The 25,962-nt window shown below is 36.0% G+C and overlaps 1 pseudogene; it reads right to left on the bottom strand.

The window, feature by feature from the left end:
• Window positions 1-1,876: 1,876 nt before the first annotated feature.
• Window positions 1,877-25,694, bottom strand: LOC113335031 (annotated as a pseudogene).
• Window positions 25,695-25,962: the final 268 nt, after the last annotated feature.

The raw sequence follows: 25,962 nt of genomic DNA on the forward strand, positions 1-25,962 counted from the left end.
CAAACGAGTTCTTAATTTAATACCTGTGTATTAAATGGGAACCTTCAAGCTACCAAGAAATCTCATCAATCAACTTACCACTATTAAAAGGGAGTTCTTTTGGGGTTAAAACTCCTTGCATGAATAAACTCATAACTCCAAAATAACGATTTATTCATATTCCATGATGGAGTTGCAGAACTACTTATTCCTGACACTAATCTATGGAATGTGAATCTCTTGAATCAAGTGTTTGATACTGATAAATTTCGCAAAATACAAAATAGGTATATTGATACTTCTAAATAGGATGGAATGCTCTGGATGCCTTCTAAAGATGGAAAGTTCTCATCCAAAAGTAGATACAAGATGTTAACCACTTGCAACAGAAAAGTTCAAATTAATGGGATAATTGTTGATTATTCAGGATGGAAAAATTTATGGAATTGCATAACGGGCTATAGAATAAATCTCTTTGCTTAGAAATGCATCAGAGAACTAAAATATGCAAGTTGTCTCTCTATAATGGCGGTATTGATACTCGATGTGGCATTTGGGCAGCAGTGAAGAAACTATTGAGCATTTAATCTTTGAATGTAGAAATGCTAGAGCTGTTTGGAGAGGTATCAGCATTAACGTTGATACTGTCAGAAGAAACTGCAGTAATGTCTCTGAATAGGTCATCATTTGATTCTCCTCGAGCAACAATAACATTGATGATAAATTGTTATATATGCTGATGATAAGTGCATGGGTATTATGGAAAAATATATGTGAAGTTGTATTTCAGGGAGTATCACTTAATTCTTATAACTTTGTACATAAATTCATTACCAATTAGTTTCTCACTTCCATGATGATGAATACATCTCTACAATCACTAGAAATAACAGAGTTTCTGAATGAACACCTCCTTCAGAAGGTATCCTAAAGTTTAATATTAATGGATCCTTTGACCATGAAACTAACCAACTTGGTACTAATATTGTTTAGCGTGATCATATAGGTACTTTTCAAGGCATCAAAGGACAATATGCAAATGAAGTACCAAGTCCAGAAGCATGAGAATGCATGGCCGTATGTGATGCTTTCTTATGGGAGAAAGAAGCAACTATCAAGTATTTGCGTTGAAGATGATGCGAAAGTGGTCATTCAATCTATTACTGGAGACTCTTTACTTATTCATGGGAGAATAGGAACATAAAAAAATAAATCAAACACTTGGTCTCTAGTTTTAATTATTGTAATCTTTCATTTATTAGTCGTGATGATAATCAGGTAGCAGATTTCATTACTAAGTCAGTTAGAGAGACTGCTTCTGTAGTAGAATCTTAAGATAATTTTTCTGTTGCCATTTGCGGTCTTCTGGAAAAATACCAAAATGTAGGTTCGTGTTAAACTTGCACCCTTCTGACTCAGCGATGCCATGTCACTGAAATGGTGACAAATTTGACACGATTAAAAGCCTTTAAAAATGTCATGATGAGCTTTGGGATGTTGTGGTCACTCACCAACAAATGTCATGAAAGTATTGCTCAAGATCATATTTTTATCCTTAAGTACATTTGGAAATAAAAAATTCCACCAAAGGTAGGTTTCTTTCTATGGTCTTTACCTCATAATAGTTTGTCAACAAAAAATATATTGACCAGAAGAGGTATGACTATAACAAAGGGTTGTCTTTTCTGCACAAAAGATGAAACTATTGATCATCTCTTTTTGCATTACGAGTATGCAATGAAGATTTGGGTACATTTTCAAGAAAAATGAATTGGAAGTTTACAATACCATCAATCCTTTCACCACCATATTTTCTTGGAATCTCTCCCTTGACTCACCATATCAGAATCATATTTGGAGCATGGTTTCAATGGCCATCATCTGGTGTATTTGGCCATTATAAGAGAGGATGAACTGCGGAGACTGCATCGATGATCCCATCCATCGTACTTATGGCAGCCTACAAAATTAAATTTGCGTACGTTACTGGTGTATATGCCTACTCTCAATCGTACATGTTGTAATACGAGAACTAAATTTAAATGTTGGATTTTTGTTTGAGTAATAGTTATAAAATACAAGCATGGGAGTGATATGTGATACCTGCATTTGGTCAGGGTCACAGCTAACCAAAAAATAATCAGCTCTGAGATTTTCAATTGCTTCCTTAGTTTTATATGGTGAGGTGCTAATGATGGTCACATTTGTACCAAAAGCCTTTGCGAACTTCACAGCTACATGACGGAGGCTACCAAGACCAACAATTCCCAGATGCTTACCGGGCACACAAAGCCCATAATATTTCATGGGACTGTACACAGTAATGTTAGAGCACTGCTCGGTCGAACTTGCAAGCGTTGTTATCTCAAGCTTGTTTGTAAAGTTTAGTTGTCAAAACTATAAGTCTTGATTTCTAGTCTACTTATAGGTATGTCTCATATTAGGATAAAATGTGTAGTTGAGCTTTAGACTTCACGATGTTCATCGATTGAAGAAGAAGATCTACTAAGGGGATTTTGGAGGAACTTCATCAAAAAAAGGTATGTGGAGACTTGAATTCATCTATCACTCAGAAGTCTATTTTATTCTATATCCTATTGAGACTAAGTCGTATAGCTATATAGACTTTACATTATACACATTTTATATTTTGAGCTGAATTTAACTCGCTTACATCTTTCTCGAAATATGTGTTGGAAAGATTTTTGCTTTAACTTCGTTTATCATTATTCTTGACGAAAGTCAAAAGATGATCATGTGAAAATAGTCTTGTACATCTTACGTGATTTGTGTGAGACAGTCATTTGATGTAGACTCAGAATGTTTCGTATTGATCATTCGATCACTTGAAAATTGCTTATAAGATGATAGTTTGTGTGAGACAGCTATTGTCGTCTTCTAAAAATGTTTCAATGATTGAAATGGGAGTTTAGAACAACTAACCATTGTTTGGATATAACACAGTATGCATACCAGTACGCAAACTGTTGTAAGAGTAATTCAGGTCCGGGAACCAAATACGCATACCCGTATGCGAACAGTTTTAACTGTTAAAGTCCGGGAACTAAGTTTGCGTACACGTTTGCAAACTGTTTCACATGAGTTCGGTCCCGAACGACAGTATGCGTACCCGTTTGCGAACTGTCGGAAAATATCAAAATCCGGAACTTAAGTTTGCGTACCCGTTTGCAAACATATGTGGTTAAGTTCTAAAATCGGTTAAGTATGATTCCATACTCATGAAAAAATACATTTATATATTAAGGAATGCAATCTTTGCAAACCGTGGGTAAATGTTCATGAATGGATTCTTGTGAATCAAATCTGATTTTGCTTCAATTGTGTCTTATATACTTCTATGAGAATATAAACAATTGAATAACTCTATGAGTAACACAATTAGATTCATTTGATTATCATTTGATCTAGAATTGTTAAGATGAATGTGGTTAATACAAAAGTGTTCGTATGGCTAACTTCGGTAAATTATTATTGAGCCAACTCAATATACACGTTTAGGTACGGTTACCCATATCTAAATGAAGGTATATTTGATTTGTGTGTAACAAGATAAGACCATCTAACGGTGGACATATATTGCTTTGGTTTTAAGCAAACTTAGCTTGAATCTTAAATCAGGATTTCATCTAACGGTGAATATTGATTGCTTTGTTTCAAAGCTATCAAACCCTGATTTGAAGACTATATAAGGGAGAACTCTAGCAACTAGGACACCTAATCCTCACTCCTCATGTGATACTAGTTGTGACTAGAGTCGATTCTTATTTAACCTAAGTTTTTCCTAAAACCATTATAGGTTAACGACTTAAAGACTTCATTGGAATTATGAAGCCAGACCCAACTATTTTCTTTGTAGTTGCGTGTTCTTATCTTACTTGTTCTATCGTGTTGAGTATTATCTTCTCTAAGATCTGCTCGAGATTATCTCTGATAGGTAAGATATAAAAAGTAATCACAAAGCTATTTGTCTCATTCTTTGTGATTCCACAATATAAGACCGGATTATCAATTGGTTCCTGTTCACCTTGATTTATCAAAAAGCGGAAGAAAAACTTCATAGGTATTTCTGTGGGAGACATATTGATCTATCAGAATAGACTTTTTTGTGGAAGACAGATTTGTTTAAAAGTCTTTGACTTTGGGTCGTAGCAACTCTTAGTTGTGGATGAGATCAGCTAAAGGAATCAAGTACGTAGAGTCCTGCTGGGATTCAGAGACGTAAAGAACGCGATTGTACCTTGATCAGTGTGAGATTGGGTAGGGCTCAACTATATTCCAGTACGAAGTTAAATTTTAGTAGGCTAGAGTCTGTAGCGGCTTAATACAATGTGGTGTTCAAATTTGGACTAGGTCCCGGGGTTTTTCTGCATTTTTGGTTTCCTCATTAACAAAACTTCTGGTGTCTGTGTTATTTATTTTCCGCATTATATTTTTTATATAATTGAGTTCCATGAGGTGATGAAAATAATAATATGAGAAAAAACGAATCTTGAGGTGTGGGACCGGCCACAGATAGGGCATGGCCAGCCGGCTAGGTGGTCCGGTCCCGTGTCACCTTTTCCCTATTTTGTTCGATGAAAGCATGGAAACCCAAGAGTTTCTCATAAACGAGGGAGTTTTCTCAAGTGAGGGAAACCCTGTGAGATGGGAGAGGAAATAAAAAATATTCGTGAAAATAAAATAAGGGAGGGACCGGTGGCCGTCCGGTAGGACCGACCCCACGCCTTTCCTTATTTTACTAATTATTGTTTTATTTCCCTGGGTCGCTCGTTCGTCCATACTTTGATAGTTCGTTCATGTGTTTGGATGCTCGTTTGTGCATTATTCGTCGAGTACACACACACCATTTTCTCAGGACTTACTCGATGACGGTTAGACGCCCAGTTGTTCAGTATTTATTACTAATTTATGAAATTCAGTGGAGAATGATTCATGAAACTGATTAATAAAGATGAATAGTTGTTTATTATCAACCTATAGGATCAGCCGTGGATTCGACTATGGATTCGGAATAATAAAATTATTTATTACCATTCCATGGGATCGGTCGTGGATTCGACCATGGAATCAGAGTAATGAGATAAAATAGATTATCTTCTAGGAATTCAGTGGTGAATGTCACGGTAGAATTAATCTATTGTAGAATCGAGATATGAGATAGTTGAGGCATCATACTCATTCTGAAAGGTGCATAGTCAGGGAACAACGTGCAGCGTTGTTAACGTCCTGAAGGCGGTTTTCCCTCACAACAAACAATTATGTATGGAGAACCGCCTGAATCTATACACGGTCTCTCTACATAGTCAGGGAACAATAAATGAGTGTCGCCGACGTCCTGAAGACGTTTTTCCCTCTCAAAAAACAATTATGTATGGAGGACCGCCCAATCGTTCTTCTATGTAGAGGCAGGTATCTCTATGTAGTCAGGGAATAGCGAGTGTCGCCGATGTCCTGAAGGCGTTTACCCTCTCAACAAACAATTATGTATGGAGGACCTCCTGCTCTTTCTTATACATATAGAGGCACGATGAATTGCGACATCGAACGTTCAGCAAGTGGGAGGCCTTTCAAGAATCATATTCATCGTGGCTCTGAGAGGTACTCGATCAGAGATCGTGAAAACGGTTCACGAATCGTAAAATACATGAATCGTCACATGCGTTCCTGAAGCCGGGTCAGAAACATGCAGTATCATGATTTTACGATTTTAGCCCTTGCTGAAAATCCACCATCAACAATGTTGCTCAACCTAAAGGATTTGAAAGTCCAGAATTCCCAGATCATGTTGATCGGTTGTCAATCGAAAAATATAATTTCACTTCCTTACTCAACTACAATAATGTAGAAAGTGGTAGGAAAGAGTTCGTATCCACAGGGAGGCCTTTGTTGTTATGCAATTTTTTGGTTTCTAAGATAACCAAGAGTGATTTTTTTTTTATTTTTTTTTAGTAGAAATAAAGTAAAGCAAAGTAAATAATTGGAATAATCAATAAAGAGAAGACATTGGTCATGGGATAGTATCATTCACAAGCATGTATTTTTCATCATTGAATAAAATTTATAATTTAATCTCTTATTTATTAAAAGTCCTAGAATACCTTGATCGCAAGAGTATCCCGCTAATTTCCTAATTTCATCACAACCACATTAAAAGATGCATATGTGAATTCTTCCTAGAAAGCAACCCAAAGTGTAAAAGCACAATCAAGTTTAACTCCCTAAAAGCTTTAAGATTTATGGAATAAGACTAATCAAAGCAAACAAACGTGTAAGAGTATTAATTTGTTTTAACCAAGGTTATGATTCATATGTGACTAGTAGGATATATCACTACAAGCACTAACCACAATTATGCTACTTAAAATCAGGGACAAACAAATTTTACGTATTGAAAACCTTAATATAGCTCTAGAGATGAAAGCAAATCGGATTGATTCCGGACTCAACCAATCAAACAATCAAATCCTAAAACACTATAAACCATGAATCATAAACAATAAAGTTGAGACAAAACTAATCCATAGAATCAAATAACATGCATTGAGAAATCAACTTTTATCCCATAACCAACAAGTGTATTTAGTTACTCATAATAATGGAGTTCATCATCATCATGATCAATAAAATAATAAAGAAGATGAAAGCAAAGCAAACCCTAGAAGTAGTTTTCTCCAAAGCTCCAAGAATAATAATAAAATAAATATCCCAAAAGTTGTAGAAGTCTTCCTTTTATATCCCTTTGCTTTCCAAAATTAGGTCTAGTCTTCAAAGTCCATTAGATGAAAATCTGCATGGCCCAAAAGTGATAAAAAACCATGTAGAAACTCTGCCAAAATTAGTCGCCGAAAAGTGGACGGAAGTTGGCCGGAGGGTCACCGCAAATCGGCCGGAAAAATGTTCAGGTGACCGGCAAAGTCCGCCCGGTCACCGGTCAACGGGTAACTTGGTCAAGGAGTTAATCAACACGGTCAACGACCGATTCAAATCAGCTGACCCCTCAGTCAGAACCGAGTCAGCTTGTCAAGTAGCTAACTGGGATGACTTGTCTGAGTTAGTGTTGGCCAAGGCCATTGCATAGGCCTTAACCTTGTGTTGCACCATCTTGGCCGTCCATAGCTTCTACCAACACCACTGCAACTCCATAAATCCCAGCATCTTGTAATCTTGCAGCTCAAAGCACAGCAACAAGTTAAGACCAAACCCATCCACAACTTCTTTGAACACAACCATTCTTTCCATAATTCACAAGACTCATGTGCATATCCACCTTCAACAACACCAACTTCTCTTCCCTGCTATCTTCACTGAATTTCACTCTTCTCAGCTCAAGCCACCAGTTGCAACATCATGGATTGTAACTCATCAGAACCACAACAACTGATACTCCTTTCTTCCTTCCATCTCAGTTGCAACCACCAGCTCAGCCTTTCCTCCTTGAACTGCACTGCTGCAGCCAGCACATTCTCCTTTTTTGCTGGTTAACAACCATTCCAGCCAACAACTACTTGCTTGTAGTCCCAATCTTTCACAGCCATACAAACCACTGTTTCACCCTTGAAAACACACTCACACAATACCCATTGTAGACCAATCCCCATTTACTCACCATCATTATAGCTTCACCATCTGAGACAACAACAACAAATCCTCCTCTTCCTAAACCTTCAGGCATATGGTACCCATGGAGACAACATTAATCTTTACCAGAACTGTACCTGCAACAGCTGCAGCTACATCTCACTTAATCCATCACCTGCATATTCTCAATTACCACCATCTCCAACCTCATTCTATTACTTCCTGCATCTTTTATTTCAGCTTCTACTCTCACTGGAAGCAACATCAATCTGTAGCATACCCATCCATCTAATTCCTCCAGTCTAGCTACAATTTCTGCAACATTAACTCAGACCAAACCAAACCCTGATTCATTCTTATCTCACAAATTCATCAGTTGTAGCTCTTTCTTCATCTGTTATTGTAGTGACAACACAATCGACTCGGCACCGAGCTGCATCAGCTACACTTCATACCTCCCCTGCATCTGGTGGCTTCATCATTCCACATTCTTTACAGTAACAATGCCATTGTGACAACGGCAGTAACACCCATCTCTCACTGTTGCATCCTCTCCCTGTAACTTGAATCCAACACATACCCATGACCATCAGCACTTTCAGCTCAGGCCTAATTTCAGGAACCCTAAATTCAATTTTAACAGCAATCCACCATTACCTGTTCTCTGTAAAAGACTCAAACTCAAATTCTAACCAAAACCAAGATTCTAGTTCTTCATTTGGGATTCAAATCACTCGCAAAACTCGGTTTTAAGTGAACCCCTATTGATTCATTCTCTGTAGTGTTTCTCTCAGATTAAATCTCTGAATTTCCCTATGTGTCATTGATGAACAACACTTTCCACTCTATGAGATCGACAACAATTAATCATTTTCTTTTTGATCTTGTAATAACAGCAGCAGCAACGAGATTACTCTCAATTTCAGGTGATAAAACAGCGGCAGCTGCTGCTTCTTTCTCTTCTCAGTTTTAGGAACAAATGATTGACCGAGAGAAAGAGAACTCTCGATTTAGGGTTGATGGGGATTGAGCTAATGATACCCGGTTGCCTCTGATAAGGGATAACCATATGGCATCCCCTTAATCGTGAACTCAACTGGTTTTAGTATTCCTCCATTTCCTTGACCTACCAGTAGCAGCGGATTCATCTCAGTTCTTCTCACAATAAACCTTCTTCCTCTCTGTAATTTCTCAGAATCACCACCACAATCTTCTCGTGTAATATATAGATTTAATTCGAACCAGTATTCGCCACCGCTTCCATCATCTCCGATCAAAACTTCATGGATCTCTCAATTACTCTCGACTGCGCCTCTATTTCCTCAAGTATCTCAGTTTCAGACAGACACAATAATGAGGAGAATTCTCTAGGTTTTAGGGCTGTAATGAATAAAATTGATATTGGCACCCTGCACTCCTTGATAAGGGCCACAAAGTAATATTTGGCTTGTCAGTTTTAGAGGACTGACTGCCCACTCTGTTTTCTTGCTTAATTGTCAGTTGCACGGAATTGACGGATATTCTTCACCTCTTTTGCTGCATCACTTTAGCTGGCTCCAAGTATCACTCGCCGTGAATTGATCTTTTTGCCTTTTACGTTCCAAATGTAGGATTTCTTTCTCTTTTGCTCAAAAGAACTCCATTGCACCTAATAATTCAAAACTAAACATAAGAGATGCAATTCACAAAGATAACAACAAAGAAAGAATAAATGTTAAATATAAAATTAGGTATTTTACAACACCTATCACATGTCCTTTAGCTCAAAAAGGCATTATATGGGTTAAAACATGCACCTTGTGCTTGGTTCGAAAAACTAACTACTTCTCTTTTTAGGAAAGGTTTTTCGAGAGGTGGAGCTGATAAAACATTGTTTACCAAATGGAGTGGGAAAGATGTAGTCATTGCTCAAGTTTATGTAGATGATATCATCTATGGATCAACATCCGAGAAACTTGCTAAACATATTCAAGTCTCCCTTGGAAGGGAATTTGAAATTAGCAATGTTGGTGAATTAAAAATTCTTTTTAGATTACGGATTTAACAACATAAAGATGGAATTTACTTATCTCAAAAAAAAATATGCTAAGGATCTTGTTACAAGGTTCGGTCTTGATAAGTCAACTCCAAATCTAACTTCTATGCACACCGCTAGTAAACTAAAACGAGATGAGAAAGGAGTTAATGTGGATCAAAAACTTTATCGATCTATCATTGGAAGTATTTTATATCTCACAGCTACTAGACCTGATATTGCTTTTAGTGTTGGTTGTTGTGCTAGATTTCAGGCTAATCCAAAGGAATCTCATCTTGTAGCTGCAAAAAGGATCATGTGATACATTCAACACACTATCGGGTATGGTCTATCTTATAATTTTGATACTAACACTGATCTTACTGCATATTCAGATGTTGATTGGGCAAGATGTGTGGAAGACATAAAGAGTGTATCTGGGGGTTTCTACTATGTTGGATTGAATCTTGTGGCTTGGCATAGCAAGAAACAAAACTCACAATCCCTTTCAACATGTGAAGTAGAATATATTGCTGCAGGATCATGTTGTACTCAACTTATATGGATGAAACAAATGCTTGTTGATTATGGAATTGACACTGGAATAATGAAGATCTTTTGTGATAACTCTAGCGCAATTCGCATTGCTGAGGATCCTGTTGAACACTCAAGAACTAAGCACATAGTCTTAGGGTATAATTTTATTAAAGATCTCTATGAAAATGGTATCATTAACATGGAATTTGTGCCTTCTGAACAAAAATTGGGTGATATTCTCATCAAACCTCTAGATACTGCTACGTTTCAACACTTACGACAGTCTATTGGTGTTGCTTTGGTTCATTAGATTTCTAGATTTTTTCGTGCCCCTGGATCTATCAATATCTTTTGGGAAATAAAAGCTTGAAGTTTCAGTGAAGTGTTGTTTCAATTCCTCATTTATTTCTACTAGTAGTGGTTTTTTTCTGTTTAGTATAAAATTGTCCAAAGAAATCATTCTTTTCTTGTAAAAATAAGGTCGCTCTTGTTGTTTTTTCGGGAATGACATTTTATGGGGGAGAGTTCTTAATTGAACTTGTGCTTAATTTCCAAATCATTGTGGGGAGTACGACTCGGAGTATTGTAGGAGTTATCTTTTATCTTTATAAACTCCTTGATAAATACACTAAGTTTCAACTATGTAAATTTTTAGAGCATTGATCGGTTGAATCCACCAAGCGTTGGTATGTCAAGGTTGGTTGTCATATTTTAGTGAACCAAAAATCATTTAAAGAGTCGCTTGATTATGTACTAGAGTCAACTTCGTATAGGTTAAAGTAGAAATTTATTAGGATATGAGACATACAAGTATTACTCGAAGACTTGAAGAATGTGAATAAGTAAAGAGCTACATCGACGACATCATCCTTCCTCTTGAGGTTAGTAATATTTTGACTTGAACTGTTTCATGCCTAACGTATCTTTCAAGTCGTGCTATATTGAAAACATAACTGCAAAGCTGTGAATGATTATACTCTAGTAGATAGACGTAGTATTAAGGAATTATAATACGAAGTATAATGCTTATCTTTTGAACTTCGTATATAAGACATCGACATGACCGTATGAATGTTATTATAATTATGTGTATGGGTATGGGTGAAGATTTCATCCTAGGAAATAATGTTTACATTCGTTTAAAGGAAGCACATTCATAAACTTGTTTTGTGAATTGAAAGGAAAATCGCTAGGCTTATTGGTAATGTTATTCATTGCATATCTTTGGATTACCAATATATGTGATTAGTACAGCCGATCATAATTTATTATGTATCTTAGTAAAACTATTCACACTGCCTGACTTATGTATTGGTATAACTTTTATTAGTGAAACTGATCTAAGTAATCACCTAAGATGGTATGATCAATATTTGTAAGTGGTGTGACCGATCCTAGTAATTGGTGTGACCGATTACAAAAGATTGTGAAATCGGTCCTTGTAATTGGAGTAACCAGTCCTGGTAATTGGTGTTGTTAGAGCACTTCTCGGTCGAACTCCCAAGCGTTGCTATCTCAAGCTTATTTGTCAAGTTTAGTTTCCAAAACTATAAGTCTTGATTTCTAGTCTACTTATAGCTAAGTCTCGGACTAGGATAGAAAGTGTAGTTGAGATCTAGACTCCATGGAGATTCATCATGCAAAGACGAAGAATTACTCAAGGAACTGGTAGATCTTCATCGACTAAAAGGTATGTCGAGACTTGAACTTATCTATCACTCAAAAGTCTATCTCCTCCATCTCCTATCTTGAGACAAAAGTCTTATTGCTATATAGACTTCGATTATACACATTTGATATTTCGAGCCGAGTTTATCTCTCTTATCTATTTCCCGAAATATGTGTTGGTAAGCTTTCGCTTTGACCAAGTTCATCTCTACAAGTGATGAAAGTCATGTTGATTATTTCAATATCTTGAAAATCGCTTTGATGAAAAATAGAGTGTGAATAACCTCTATATAACATCCTTTAAGAATGTTTCAATGGTTGAAATAAAGAGTTTAGAACATGTAACCATCTTTGTATATAAGCATATAGTGTGGTCGCACATTAGTGTATAAGTCCAAAACCGGGAACCAAATATATGCATACTTGTGTGTGTACTAAATGGTTGATGGAGACTGGGTAAGCATGCGTACCCGTACGCATACTGGCGGAAGTTCACGACCCTGAATTTCTGTTGAGTTTGGAAATCAAAACCAACTCAATTCGGTTACCTAAGTATGCATACATGTACGCATACTGGCGGAAAGTTCACGTCCGTGAATTTTTGCTGAGTTTGAGAACCAAAACAAACTAAAATCCGGTTACTTAAGTACGCATACCCGTACGCGTACTTAAGTGTGTTACTTTCTAAAATTGGTTTGTTCATGAACTAAAAAATTTATATAATAATGAATGCAATTTTCAAACCGTGGCTATAATGTTCATGAATCGATTCGAGTGAATCAAAACTGATGTTGCTTTGATTGTGTCTTGTATACTTCTATAAGATCTAAGCAATTGAACAACTCTCGAACTAGTTCATTTGAGTCATTTGTACTAGTTATGGTGAATATGAATAAGGTTGATATGAAAGTGCTCATATGACTAACCATTGGTTAACTACTTTTGAACTGCTGGGTGTACACGTTTAGGTACGGTTACACAAACCTAAATGAACGTGCATTTCATTTGTGTATAACAAGCTAAAATTCTATCTAACGGTTGAAAGATATTAACTTGAATCTAATCAGGTTTTCATCTAGCGGTGAATATTCAATGCTTTGTTACCAAGGTAGCATTGATTGCAAACCCTGATTTGAAGACCATATAAAGGAGAACTCTAGCAACTGGGAAACTGAATCCCCACACCTCATGTGTGATACTAGTTGTATTATCTAGAGTCGATTCTATATTAACCTTAGGTTTCTATCGATACCCTGTAGGTTAAAGACTTGAAGACTTCATTGGTATTGTGAAGCCAGACCCAACTATTTTCTCTGTAGTTGCGTGATCTGATCTTGTTGTTTATATCGTATTGAGTACAATTGTAAAATTGGCTCGAGATTAATTTCTCCGATATGCAAGATAAAAAAGTAGTCACAAACATCTTCGTCCCATCGTTTGTGATTCCAAAATATCTTGTTTTGCTAGTCGATTAAGATTATTGTGAGGTGATTGATATTTCTAAGCTGTTCTTTGGGAGTATATGTCCGGTATATCAATTGGTTCATGTTCACCTTGATTTATCAAAAGACGGAACAAAACTTGTAAGTATTTATGTGGGAGACATATTTATCTATTCATGTAGACTTTTCTGTGTGATACATATTTGTTTATTAAAGTCTTCGACTTTGGGTCGTAGCAAAACTTAGTTGTGGGTGAGATCAGCTAAGGGAATCAAGTGCATAGTATCCTGCTAGGATCAGAGATGTAAGGAGTGCAACTTTACCTTAGATCAATGTGAGATTAATTGGGGTTCAACTAAAGTCCAGACCGAAGTTAGTTTGTAGTAGGCTAGTATCTGTAGCGGCTTCATACAGTGTGCGTTCAATCTGGACTATGTCCCGGGGTTTTTCTGCATTTGCGGTTTCCTCGTTAACAAAACTTCTGGTATCTGTGTTATTTATTTCCGCATTGTATTTTGTTATATAATTGAAATATCACAGGTTGTGCATTGAATCGATCAATTGGTAAATCCAACCTTTGGTTGTCGATTGAAATTGATTGATCCTTGAACATTGGTCTTTGGTACCGTTCAAGTGAATTTCTTTTGTATTCAATTAGACTCGCAGATTGTTATTTACTTGAGTAATTATTGAATCGAGAGATTAAGATATGACTATTTGATATACTTTTCTTAAGATTGAGTCTGACTATCTAGTTGATTCTCTTGAAAGTATATTGGAGTTAGTCCATACAGATTGCTAAGCGAAATATTGGGTGAGGTTGTAAGACCCCCACTTTTTCAATTGGTATCAGAGCAGGCAAATACGTTTAAAGACCTTACAAGTCTGTGTTTGTAGCGATCTGACTCTATGGACAGAAATTCTATCTCCATAAACGTACCACCAGTATTCGATGGCTCAAACTACTTGTGGTAGAATTTTCTATGCGTGTTTTTCTTCAAGCTCGTGATTTTCAATCATGGGTAAGTGTTGTTAATGGTATGATCCTCCGGTTAATACAGAAGGCGATGTATCTGTACCTAAGGATAATAGTCCAGAAGAAATCCTTGTTGCAAAGAAAAATTATGACTGCTTAAATGCTATCATACATGCCATAACCCAGATCCTCGGCACCATGTGACTACGTGCATAAAGTCTAAAGAAGCCTGTGATATCTTAAAAACCGTATTTGAAGGAAATACCTGTGAAAAAGAAGCTATGCTTCAAAACGTAAATTCTGATTGGGAAAACCTTCGTATGGTAGATGAAGAATCATTTGATGAGTTTAATCACAAAGTGTCTGAAATTGTTAATGCATCTTTTTCATTGGGTAAGACTATTCCTGAAAAGGACATTGTGATGAAGATTCTTAGATCTTTGCCATCTAGATACGATTCTAAAAAGCATGCCATCGTTGAAGGAAATAATCTCGCAACGCTTTCTATAAATACTCTGGTTGGGAAGCTAAAGATCTTTGATCATGAGAATACATCCAAATCTGGGAAGGATGTTGCTTTCAGAGCACAAAAGAACACTAAATTACTTGATAAAAGTAAAAGTGTTTGCATCTCTGAAGATGATCTTTATGAGGCTGATTCATCAGATGAAGATCTTGACAAGTCAGTCTCGTTGATCACAAGACAGTTTAGGGATCTTCTTTTGAAGAGAAGTAAACGGTTCTCCAAATATAAATCCAGGTCATCAAATAAACCCCATAATCGTTGGTAAGCTTTCACTTTGTCCAAGTTCATCTTTACAAGTGATGAAAGTCATGTTGATTATTTCAATATCTTGAAAATCGCTTTGATGAAAAATTGAGTGTGAATAACCTCTATATAACATCCTCTAAGAATGTTTCAATGGTTGAAATAAAGGTTTAGAACATGTAACCATCTTTGTATATAAGCATATAGTGTTGTCGCACATTAGTGTATAAGTCCAAAACCGGGAACCAAATATATGCATACTTGTGTGTGTACTAAATGGTTGATGGAGACTGGGTAAGTATGCGTACCCGTACGCATACTGGCGGAAGTTCACGACCCTGAATTTCTATTGAGTTTGGAAATCAAAACCAACTCAATCCGGTTACCAAAGTATGCGTACCCGTATGCATACTGGCGGAAAGTTCACGTCCGTGAATTTCTGCTGAGTTTGAAAACCAAAACAAACTCAAATCCGGTTACTTAAGTACGCAAACCCATACGCATACGTAAGTGTGTTACTTTCTAAAATTGGTTTGTTCATGAACTAAAACATTGATATGATAAGGAATGCAATTTAAAAACTGTGGCTATAATGTTCATGAATCGATTCGAGTGAATCAAAATCGATTTTTCTTCGATTGTGTCTTGTATACTTCTATAAGATCTAAGAAATTGAACAACTCTCGAACTAGTTCATTTGAGTCATTTGGACTAGTTATGGTGAAGGTGAATAAGTTTGATATGAAAGTGCTCATATGGCTAACCATTGGTTAATTACTGTTGAACCAATTAGGTGTACACGTTTAGGTACGGTTACACAAACCTAAATGAACGTGGATTTCATTTGAGTATAACAATATAATATTCGATCTAACGGTTGAAAGATATTAGCTTGAATCTAATCAGGTTTTCATCTAACAATGAATATTGAATGCTTTGTTACCAAGGTAGCATTGATTGCAAATCCTGATTTGAAGACTATATAAAGGAGAACTCTAGCAACTGGGAAACCTAATCCCTACACCTCCTGTGTGATACTAGTTATATAAGCTAGAGTCGATTCTCCTTAAACCTTAGGTTTCTATCGAGACGTTGTAAGTTAACGACTTGAAGACTTCATTGGGATTGTGAAGCCAGACCCAACTATTTTCTCTGTAGTTACGTGATCTGATCTTGTTGTTTCTATTGTATTGAGTACAATTATAAAATTGGCTCGAGATTAATTTCTCCGATAGGCAAATAGGAAAGTAGTCACAAACATCTTCGTCTCATCGTTTGTGATTCCACAATATGTTGTTTCACTAGTCGATTAAGATTATTGTGAGGTGATTGATATTTATAGGATGTTCTTCGGGAATATAATTCCGGTATATCAATTGGTTCCTGTTCACCTTGATTTATCAAAAGACGGAACAAAACTTGTAGGTATTTATGTGGGAGACAGATTTATCTATTCCTGTAGACTTTTCTGTGTGATGTCGATTTTTTTATTAAAGTCTTCGACTTTGGGTCGTAGAAACTCTTAGTTGTGGGTGAGATCATCTAAGGGAATCAAGTGCGTAATATCCTGCTGGGATCAGAGACGTAAGGAGCGCAACTGTACCTTGGATCAGTGTGAGATTGATTGGGGTTCAACTACAGTCCATACCGAAGTTAGTTTGTAGTAGGCTAGTGTCTGTAGCGGCTTAATACAATGTGTGTTCAATCTGAACTAGGTCCCGGGGTTTTTCTGCATTTGCGGTTTCCTCGTTAACAAAACTTCTGGTGTCTATGTTATTTCTTTTCCGCATTATATTTTTTTATATTATTGAAATATCACAGGTTGTTCGTTGAATCAATCAATTGGTAAATCCAACCTTTGGTTGTTGATTGAAATTGATTGATCCTTGAACATTGGTCTTTGGTACCGTTCAAGTGAATTTCTCTTGTATTCAATTAGACTCGCAGAATGTTATTTGCTTGAGTAAGTATTGAATCGAGAAATTGAGATATGAATCTTTGATATACTTTTCTTAAGATTGAGTCTGACTGTCTAGTTGATTCTCTTGAAAGTATATCGGAGTTAGTCTATACAGATTGCTAAGCGAAATATTGGGTGAGGTTGTTAGACCCCCACTTTTTCAAGTGTAACCGATCCTGGTAACTGGAGTGACCGATCACAAGTAATACCATGAGTATATGGTAACCGGTCCCGGTAATTGATGTAACCGGTCCCAGTAACCATATGGAGGTAGAACCGATCCTTGTGTTTGGTAGAACCGTAAACCCATGATTAGTGATTTGACAATTGATATTTGATCAATCACATATAGTTCTTGGAAATCAGATGAACCAATTCTAAACTCGTTTGGAAGTGTGTCAAATCGGTTCCAAGATTGTAAATATGAAAAAAGATTTACAAAGATAAAGATGTCGACATACTTTGAACATGTGCGGTAATTCTTATCTTTTATTGTTCAAAGATATTCCTTAATAACTAAAGGAGAATCCTGGACCGAAATAAATTGAGAATCTTTTAATTAAGTTTTTTAGTTTTATATGCTTTTAATTACCATCAATTAAATGCATATCTCTGGAAAATAAAAATTGGTAATGTGCATTTACTAATTGGATATTTTCTAGTGAGATTTCGGTAGATATTTGGACAAATCATTTCCAGGAATCATGAAAACTGATTTGGGCATTTATTGCATATCTTGAGAGGTTTTAGAAATTCCTTGGTGTCAAAACTTCCTTGGTCTATAAATACCTAAGTTTGCATTTCGAGCAAACTAATCCTAAGAGCCAGCAAAACTACCAAGTTGTGTTGTTACTGGTAGGGCCGTCTATCCGGAGAGGAGAGTACCCTAATTAGGAGAAATCTCTTACGACCTCTCATTTTAAAGACTTCCTTGGGATTAAGAAGCTCTACGTAAAAGGCGAGGGTAACCAAATATACCTCAAGATAAAACTTTTCCTACCTATAAGTCCTTTATCCGAAAGTGATTGTCTATGGACTGAGTCGAGACAATACAACTAATTGGTTCACACTTCGTGTGATCGTCTACAGATACGAGATCGAGACAATACAACAACAAAGTATGTTTACTTGATACAAAGGTTCGGACTTAACCAAACACAATAGGGTTGCTTATCAAGTAAATAGAAATTAACGTTTGTGTAATTTACTTTAATTATAATATAAAACAATTATAATGCGGAATATAAAAGTAAATGACACAACAAGATTTTGTTAACGAGGAAACCGCAAATGCAGAAAACCCCGGGACCTAGTCCAGAATTGAATACTCTCAGGATTAAGCCGCTACACAAAATTACACTAACTTCGTATAGTTGAGACCAAGTAACTAACCCTATAGTTCACCTAGTTCCTTTTGTATTCCCACGCCTCCAACTTATAAATAAGTCACGTACTTGGAACAATTCTTTTGGCTCGGTAAAGGAACAACAAATCTGTTTGGTATCAATTCTATTCAACCAAGTGATATGAGTCGGACAAAGGCTCTTCCGTTTATCTCAACATAAACTCCTTCGTCAGGTCCTTAGATTTATCTTATGTTCAATCACCCAAAGTTAATAGATTAAGTTTAAGACAAAAACACCTTTGATCCGAAGAACCGTGTTGATGTCGATCTACTCAATTAATCAATCCAATCTACCACAAGGATAAACCAATTATTAATTGGATCCTCTTTTACCGAAACAAGTATTGTGCACACCAAAGATTATAAAACCCAAGTCAGATCTTCAATATCTTCTTTGTCTTCAAATCTTCAATAAAAACCTGCACACAATCACTTGAATCTCTTGTGATCAATCACGCACATAACGGAGTCTGTTAACAATGGATTATCACAAGATCGTCTTTAGAACTAACAACAGTATAAAGATCCCTGTCGAAAATCTGAACTAGTTTGAGTGAATCTTATATTAGAAGAGAAGATTCTCAAGAATAAAAAAACTAGGTGCAATCGGATTTCAACCACTGTTAGTCAATCAAGTCAATCGAAAACAAAAGGTAAATCGCAATTATCTAGTTTCCCACCAACGGGTCGCGTTAGAGCTTCTCAATCCCAAAGAAGACTTTAAACTGAACGTCCGTAAGAGATTTCGCCTAATTAGGTTAATCTCTTCTCGAATAGGCGGCTACACCAGTAACAACAACAAAAGAGTAAATATGTTGTTACGGAGGATTAGTTTGCTAGAAAGGCAAACTTCAAGTATTTATAGACAAGGAAGTTTGGACACCAAGAAATTTCTAAAACCGAAAATATTCTCAAAATATTCATTCAAGCACAAATTCGGTTTCCATAATTCCTGGAAATGCTCTGTCCAAAAATAACGATCGAAATCTCTCGGAATATCTAATTAGTAAATGCACATTACTAATTCTGTAATTTCCCTACAAAATGAAATTAATAACCTTAATTAAAAGATTCTTAACTTACTTATGTTTCGATCCTGGGATTCTCTTCCCTTAGTCGTTAAGGGATATCTTTGAACAATTAAAGAAATAAACATTCACAGCACGTGTTCAAAGTTTGTCGACATCTTTACTTTGTAAGTTCTCTTTCACACTTACAACCTTGAAACCGATTTGCCACACTTTCAAACAAGTTTAGAATTGGTTCATCTGACTTTCAAGAACTATGTGATTGATCAAACCAATATTCAATCACAATCATGGGTTTACGGTTCTACCAAAACAAGTTTCGGTTCTACCTCCATGTAAGTACTGTGCATAGTCACACTAGCTTTCCGAAAATTCGGTTGACTAGGTACTAGGATCGGTTCCCCACATATATATGGTATCTAACTTATATGTGTTGCACATGTCCATAGGATCGGTTTCCCTTTGCCTAAAAACGTGTTGCACATGCCCATAGGATCGGTTCCCCTTTCTGCTATAAACCTTGTTGCACCCCATACAAGGATCAGTTCCCTTTGATGTATTGTACCCCTTACAAGGATCGTTTCCCCCTTTCCTTTTAATTGGTCAGACATACAAAATCCGATCATGGCACAGGTGATTACTTAAGATCGGTTTTACTAATAAAAGTTATAGCAATACATAAGTCAGGCCTTTGTGAGTAGTTCTACCAAGAACACAACAAGTTGTGAGCGGTTATACTCTATCACACATATTGGTTTTTCATAAGATATGGAATGAATAACAAAACCAATAACACCTGGAAATTTTCTTTTCGGTCCACAAACAAGTTTATGAACTTACTTCCTTAGAACACATGTAAACATTGTTCCCTAGGATGAAATCCTCACCTCATACCCATACATAATCACAATAGCATTCAAATGATTATGGCGATGTCTTATCTACAAAGTTTACTGGTTAAGCAATAAACCTCGTATTGTATTCCTTAATACTATGTCTATTTAGAGTTCAAATATGCTTCGCAGTTATGTTTTCAATATGCACGACTTGAAAGATACGTTAGGTAATGAAACAATTCAGTCAAATATCACTAACCTCAAGTGGAAGGATGATTGTTGTTGTTGTAGCTCTTTGCTTCTTCATATCTTCAAGACTTTGAAATACTTGGAATGATTCATATCCTAATACTTTCAATCTAACCTATACGAAGTTGACTCTAGTACATAATCAAGCGACTCTTAACATGAGTTTTGATTCACTAAAATATGACAACCAAACTTGACATACCAACACTTGGTGGGTTCAACCAAGCAATGCTCTAACACTACGAGTACCGTTGGTGGGAAACTAGATAATTGTAGTATTATTAGTTTTCGATTGATTTGATTGACGGTTGTAGAACTTTGATTGCTCCTAGTTTGTTTGTTTATGCTTGAGAATTTTCTCTTCTGATATAAGATTCACTCAAACTAGATCGAAGTTTCGACGGGATCTTTAGAACTGTTTTTATATCTAAAGACGTCTTATGATAATCCATCGTTAACAGACTCCATTCTGTGCGTGATTCATCACAAGAGATTCAAGTTGTGGTGTACAGGTGTTCATTGAAGATCTAAGAAGATTTGAAGACAAAGAATATTTTTTATTGGGTTCATAATCTTTGGTGTGCACAAAAACTTGATCGACTGGGATCCAACTATAATCGGTTTATCTTTGATAGATTTGATTGATTAGTTGCGTAGATTGACATCAGTATATAGTATCTTGGTGGATCCCATTATTGATTACGTAGTATAAACACGACTGCTTTGGTAGTTTTTAATTAGATAGATCTAGAACCCGACAAAGGATCTTATTGGTTAAACGGAAGAGCCTTTGTCAAACTCATATCACTTTGTTTGAAAAGAATTCTTACCGAAGAGATTTGTTGTCATTTTACTGTTTGGAATATGAACCAAAGGAATTGTTCCAGTGCGTTCACTTATCGAATGTCGGAAGCTTAGGGATACTGAAGAATCTAGGTGAACTATAGGTTTAGTTTCTTGGTCTCAACTATACGAAGTTGGTTTAGATTTTGTATATCGGCTTAATTCTGAGAGTATTCAATTATGGACTAGGTCCAGGGGTTTATCTACATTTGTTGTTTCCTCATTAGCAAAATCTTGTTGTATCATTTTTTTTTCCCGCAATTATAATTATTTTTATTATAATTTAAAGTAAATTACACAAACATTAATTCTGTAATTACTTGATAGCAATCCTATAGAGTTTGGTCAAGTCCGAACCTATTATCAAGTAATCACACTTTTGTTGTTGTATTGTCTCGATCTTGTATCCGTTGTCAATCACACAAGTTATCTTGTTGTTGTATTGTCTCGATCTCGTATCCATAGACGATCGCACGAAGTGTGAACCGATTCGTTGTATTGTCTCGACTCAGTCCATAGACAATCACTTTCGGTAAGAGGATTTATAGATAGAAAAGTTTTAGATTTAGGTATATTTGGGTACCCTCGTCTTTTCAAAAATCATCGAACCAAAGTTGATATGTTCTCTTTTAGTCATGAATAATCTCTTTGAAAATGTTATTATGATCCCGCTAGTTTTCGTACCTTTTCCAATTTATATTGAAAAAAAGAGGGAGAATTATTTTGTAGTTCACACTACATACATATGGTTTACGAATAATTATGTAAGAGGGAGTGGTTTTCATTGTGAGATGAAGTATTGACTAAATGATAGTGATACATATCACCATAGTATTATTGTCAAAGTTGTGATACAATTGAACTTTGATGTTGTGTAATAATACTATGACATTGTATAACAATAATTGAGAACATTTTTTTTCTTATTGTTATGGCTACAGATCTTCAACAACTATGATGCCAAGTTGAACACGTTTAGAATCACTGGAGTGACGAAGAATTCAAGAAATATTGAAGAACCAAGGAAATCAAGCATTTGGATGAGAAGCTACAAAGTTTATTAATTTTGTAATCCATATGTATTGATAGTTTTGTCACTAAAATTGACAAAGGATGAGATTGTTAGAGCATTGCTCGGTCGAACTCGCAAGCGTTGCTATCTTAAGCTTGTTTGTCAAGTTTAGTTTTCAAAACTATAAGTCTTGATTTCTAGTTTACTTATATCTATATATCGGATTAGGATAGAATATCTAGTTGAGCTTTAGACTTCACGGCGTTCATCGATTGAAGACGAAGATCTACTAAGGGGAGCTTAGAGGAACTTCATCAACAAAAGGTATGTGGAGACTAGAACTCATCTATCACTCATAAGTCTATTATATTCTATCTCCTATTGAGACAAAGTCGTATAGCTATATAGACTTTACATTATACAAATTTGATATTTCGAGCTGAGTTTAACTCGCTTATATCTTTCTCGAAATATGTGTTGGAAAGCTTTTTGCTTTAACTTCGTTCATCATTATTCTTGAAGAAAGTCTAAAGTTTATCATGTGAAAATCTCCTTGTAACATCTTACATTATTTGTGCGAGACAGTCATTTGATGTAGACTCGGAATATTTCGTATTGATCATTCAATCACTTGAAAATTGCTTGTAAGCTAATAGTTTGTGTGAGACATCTATTGTCGTCTTCTAAGAATGTTTCAATTATTTAAATGAGAGTTTAAAACAATTAACCATTGTATGGATATAGTACAACATGCATACCAGTATGCAAACTGTTATAAGGATAATCCAGGTCTGGGAACCAAGTATGCATACCCGTACGTGAACGGTTTTAACTGTTAAAGTCCGGGAACTAAGTTCGCGTACCCGTTTGCAAACTGTTTCACCTGAGTTCGGTCCGGAACGACAATATGCATACCCGTTTGCGAACTGTCGGAAAAGATCAAAGTCCGGAACTTCAGTTTGCGTACCCGTTTGCAAACTTATGTGGTTAAGTTCTAAAATCGGTGATGTATGATTTCATACTCATGAACAAATACATTTATATATTAAGGAATGCAATCTTTGCAAACCGTGTCTAAATGTTCATTAATTGATTCTTGTGAATCAACTCCGATTTTGCTTCAATTGTGTCTTGTATACTTTTATGAGAATATAAACAATTGAACAACTCTATGAGTAATACAATTAAATTCATTTGATTATCATTTGATCTATAAGTGTTAAGATGAATGTGGTTAATACAAAAGTGTTCATAAGGCTAACTTCGGTTAACTGCTATTGAGCCAACTCAATATACACATTTAGGTACTATTACCAATATCTAAATGAATGTATATTTCATTTGTGTGTAACATGCTAAGACCATCTAACGGTAGAGATATATTTCTTTGGCTTTAAACAAATTTAGCTTGAATCTTAAATCAATATTTCATCTAATGGTGAATTTTGATTGCTTTGTTTCAAAGTTATCAAACCCTAATTTGAAGACTATATAAGGGAGAACTCTAGCAAATAGGAAACCTAATCCCCACACCTCATGCGTGATACTAGTTGCGACTAGAGTTGATTCTCCTTTAACCTAGGTTTTTCCTAAAACCATTATAGTTTAACGAATTAAAGACTTCATTGGGATTCTGATGCCAGACCAAACTATTTTCTTTGTAGTTGCGTGTTCTGATCTTACTTGTTCTATCGTGTTGAGTACTATCTTCTCTAAGATTTTATCGAGATTTATCTCCGATAGGTAACATATAAAAGATGATCACAAAGCTCTTCGTCTCATTCTTTGTGATTCCACAATAACTTGTTCTACTACCATATATTTAAGTTATTGTGAGGTGATTGATATTTATAGGTTGTTCTTCGGGAATATAAGGCTGGATTATCAATTGGTTCCTGTTCACCTTGATTTATCAAAAGACGGAACAAAAACTTCATAGGTATTTCTGTGGGAGACATATTTATCTATACAATAGACTTTTTTGTGGGAGTCAGATTTGTTTATAAAGTCTTCTACTTTGGGTCGTAGCAACTCTTATTTGTGGGTGAGATCAGCTAAGGGAATCAAGTGCGTAGAGTCCTGTTGGGATTTAGAGACGTAAGGAACGCGACTGTACCTTGATCAGTGTGAGATTAGTTAGGGGTCAACTACATTCCAGTCTGAAGTTAACTTGTAATAGGCTAGAGTCTGTAGCGGATTAATACAGTGTGGTGTTCAAATCTGGACTAGGTCCCGGGTTTTTTCTACATTTGCGGTTTCCTCATTAACAAAACTTCTAGTGTCTGTGTTATTTCTTTTCCGCATTATATTTTCTATATAATTGAAATATCACAGGTTGTGCGTAGTTCAATCAATAGGCAAATCCAACCTTTGGTTGTTGATTGAAATTGATTGACACTTGAAAATTGGTCTTTGGTACAGTTCAAGTTGTTTCTCATAATAATCAGGCTCGCGGATTTCTATTTGTTTGATTTGCTGATAACATTGAGAAACAGAGTTATAAATCTTGGATATATTTCCTTGATTGAGTCTGACTGTCTAGTTGATTCTCTCGGAATTATATTGGAGTTAGTCCATACAGATTTCCTAACGAAATATTGGGTGTGGTTGTTAGATCCCCGCTTTTTCAAGTAATACCAGCGTAGAGTAATGGTGCACTGGCATCAAGTGGGAGGTTGTTATAGAATCAAACTACATATCGCTCATTTTCCACCATGATATCTGAGTAGCCACCATAATTTGTAGAGCAATCATGGTAAGTGGCGTTGTAGGTTAAGATCATATTAACACAATAATTCTCAAGATGTTGGGCGCAGTTATCACATGAATGACATACCCCTACCAAGCACCCAATGCCAACTTTGTCTCCCTCTTTGGATTTCATTATCTTGTCGCCCTTCTCAGTCACCACTCCTACAATCTCATGCATGCGTCAGGACATAGTTGGCGTGGTAAATTATTCATCCCTAGTCTCAAATATCTGATACACAGAATTTTACATGACAATCATTTATAAGTTGATTGATTTTGTATATATATATATATATACCCATGGTCCAAATGGTATATAGTAGTTCCCCAATCATTCCTAGCAAAGTGAAGGTCCGAGTGGCAGACTCCGAGGTACAACACTTTCAGCAGTACATTATCCTCTCCCGTTGCCCTGATGACTTGACCAGAACATGTCAGTGACACACAAATACAAATGATTGCATCAATTTTCCTGTGTGACTGCTATAGACTGAGTAAAGCTATACGCAATAAGAGAACTCGCACCTCCTAGAGAATTTGAAAGGAGAGAGATGACCAGAAGTATCTCTAGCTGCCCATCCAAATGCCTTTTGTGGGAAATCTTCTACTGGCGATTTTGGCGACATTATCGATCCTTATAATGATGTACCTGTTTCAAGAACTCTGTCCGTCTAATTTTGACCGGCGTTCTTTCATGGACCATGGAAACTTTTCAATTTCTTCCCTTCTACACTCTGATTTGGTCTCCTCTTTCGAATTCTATCTTCGTCTCTTCTCCCTTTTTTTTCAATTATCTTTTCTTCTTTCTCCCTTACCTAAAGCCATGGTCAAGTTTAATTCTCAATCGTTACTTTTAAGATCTAAAACTTTTGAGTTCTCAAAAATCAACAGTGA

This window comes from Papaver somniferum, unplaced genomic scaffold, assembly GCF_003573695.1.
Source record: "Papaver somniferum cultivar HN1 unplaced genomic scaffold, ASM357369v1 unplaced-scaffold_137, whole genome shotgun sequence".
Classification (NCBI taxonomy): Eukaryota; Viridiplantae; Streptophyta; class Magnoliopsida; order Ranunculales; family Papaveraceae; genus Papaver; species Papaver somniferum.